The following is a 3,282-nucleotide window of genomic DNA, read 5'->3' as shown; positions in this document are numbered from 1 at the left end:
TAAAACCCTATCTTATGACATGGGGGCCTCAGCAAGTTAACACATGTAGCAAAGTCTTGACTAGAAGTCAGCATTTCTGGTCCTTGGTTCTGAGCATCTTCCAGCCCAGATAACAGCACCCCCCCAACCCCCACTCCTCTAACACAGGTTACCTGGAGCAGTGGTCCTCAATTCTGGTTGCATAGTGGAGTCATCTAGGGTGCTTTTAAAACACTGATGCTTGGACTCCCCTGGTGGTCCAATGGTTTAGACTCCATGCTTCCATCACATGGGGCTCAGGTTCAATCCCTGGTCAGGGAAATAAGATGCCTCATGGTGTGGCCAAAAAAAAAAAAAAAGAGTATGGGAATAAAACACTGATGCCTGAGTCTCATCCCCCAAAGATTCTTGTTCAATTATTCTGGGGTGCTGCTTGGACATCAGGCATTTAGAACCTCCCTGGGTGATTTTAATATGCAGCAGAGTATGGGGAGGAGAGGAGGTCTCATATTTACTCCTAATTCAACTCTGTGCTGTAGCTGCTGCCTGTTCCCATTCTCAAGCTCACTATAGACCACCTCACCACTCATGTCACATGTCACAGATGACCACCTTCTGGAACTCCTAGACCTGTTTTCTCCTCTCTCGGAGCTACAGAATGAACCTAGGGAAGGCTCAGCTTACTCTTACCATCCAGTTCTTTGATTTTGCCTACCAACACAATCCACGGCCAGATAGACTGAAAAGTTTGTCTACCTACAGGAAATTCAACACAGCCATTTTAAACCTATGCACACACATTAAATACAACTATTCCCAAAACAAACATTATGACATCTAGGAAAATGGTAATTAATGAGCCTATTTGCAGGGCAGGAATAGAGATCCAGACATAGAGAATGTACTTGTGGACACAGTGGGAGAAGGAGAGGGTAGAAGGAATTCAGAGAGTAGCATTAAAACAGATACGTTACTATATGTAAAATAGATAGCTAGTGAGAAGCTGCTGTATTGCAGAGGGAGCTCAGCCCAGTGCTCTGTGATGATTTAGAGGGGTGGGATGGTGGTGGGGTGGGAGGGAAGCACAAGTGTGAAGGGATATGTGCATACCTAGATAGCATATTGAAAAGTGGAGACATTAGTTTGCCAACAAAGGTCCGTCTAGTCAAGGCTATGGTTTTTCCAGTGGTCATGTATGGATGTGAGAGTTAGACGTGAAGAAAGCTGAGCACAGAAGAATTGATGCTTTTGAACTGTGGTATTGGAGAAGACTCTTGAGAGTCCCTTGGACAGCAAGGAGATCCAACCAGTCCATTCTAAGGATGATCGGTCCTGGGAGTTAATTGGAAGGACTGATGCTGAAGCTCAAACTCCAATACTTTGGCCACCTGATGCAAAGAGCTGACTCATTGGAAAAGACCCTGATGCTGGGAGGGACTGAGGGCAGGAGGAGAAGGGGATGACAGAGGATGAGATGGCTGAATGGCATCACTGACTCTATGGACATGAGTTTGAGTGAACTCCAGGAGTTGGTGATGGACAGGGAGGCCTGACTTGCTGCGATTCATGGGGTCGCAAAGAGTCAGACACGAGTGAGCGACTCAACTGAACTGAACAGCTGGTTCACATCGATGTATGGTAGTAAAACTATTATCTCCAATTAAAAATAAATTAAAAAAATTAAAATGACTATTCCCATGATCACAAGAAGAAAACCAAAAAGTGACACCTATTCTAGGAAGTTGTTTTATTGGATGTCTCATTATTGCTGGATTTATTCCAAAATTTGGAATGATCGATGGTCTTCTAAGGACCAAATGCCTCTAGATAGTATCTGCTCTTGGGTTTTGTACAATCCCTGTCAGTTACCACTACTTGTCTCACCTTAGTAGGTAATTAAGTCTACCACAATCTCCTTCTTCCATGCCATCTGCCCTCGACACACACACGTCCACAAGTCCGATCTACTAACTGAAGTCCAATCTACTAACTGCTGCAACATACTCAACAAGTTGTACTGGCTCTACGAAAATAGCATTTCTTGTTTCAAGTCAAAGCAGTGACAGTGTTTGGTTTTTCCTCCTGTTCTCTGTGCACCAAGGTTCCACCAATGACTAATAAAATGGTACACTAGATGACCTTCCACAATGTTTAAGTATACATACCCACAATAACTTTAAATATCAAGTTTTTTTTTTCCTTTCTCTGTTGCTTCTTTTTGAGATTAAATTTAATATTTGGACAGATCCTTCTTTATTCCCAGTGCATATGGCAGTGTGAGTTTTATCCTATCCAGAAAACCTCCTGGACATCAGAAGAGAAGGTATTTTTTCCTTTAGTTCGACCTAAAAAAATCCCAGCATTTATGTGCACCTGTTCTGTTCCAGGCCCTTTATTTACCAACTTATGTAATCCTCTTGGAACTTCGCTGGTGGTCCAGTGGCTAAGACTCTGTGCTCCCAATGCAGCGGGCCCAGGTTTGGTCCCTGGTCAGGGAATTAGATCGCATGTGCCGAAATTAAGAGTTCACATATCACACAACTAAGACCTGGTGCAGTCATATAAATAAATAAAAATAAATATATTTTAAATGTATTAAAAAGAACTTATGTAATCCTCTTAATAAGTCCAGTTTCACAAATGTTACTATTGAGGTTCAGAGAGATTTATCAGCTTGCCCAAAGGCACACAGCTATCATGGATAAAGAAAACAATTTATGTGATACAAACTTTTTTAAAACCTCATAAGCAGTCTCCGTTCCCAAGGGTCCAGAGAACTGTAAAGTGAGGCAGAAGGCAAGGGAATGTTTATGGGATGAAAAATAAAAAACAGGACATAAGTATAAAGCCCAGAACTGCCTTGGTGTTTGGAGATTGGCTGACCAGATATGCTGTCAAGCAGAGCATTCACAGGGACACAAACATTATCTAAGGTTTGGTTTACTGACATGCCCCCTCCCCGAGCAGAAACAACTCCATACTGAGCTTAGAAATGTGTGTCAATGCTACTGAGTCAAAGATCAGCAGTTCAAAGCCAGCAAAGCTGATCCCAAACATCCCACTCTCACCATTAAGTCAAATAGTCTTACAGATCTGTTCAAAGGAGAACACAATACATGTGAAGCCATTCTGAAAACAGAAGCATACTCCAGATAAACGGAAGGTCATGCTATCATATCTATTAATGGCTTGGTATTCACTTGCTTGTTTCTGATACCCAACTTAGTTACCTACTCACTTAGGCAATGCTCCTGACAAATCTTGCCCCTTTGGATGCTGTAACACTCTGCTTTTCCAAAGTGT

The sequence above is a fragment of the Bos mutus genome, chromosome 5 (genome assembly GCF_027580195.1).
Source record: "Bos mutus isolate GX-2022 chromosome 5, NWIPB_WYAK_1.1, whole genome shotgun sequence".
NCBI classification, from domain to species: Eukaryota; Metazoa; Chordata; class Mammalia; order Artiodactyla; family Bovidae; genus Bos; species Bos mutus.
Note: the sequence above shows the minus strand (reverse complement) of the source record.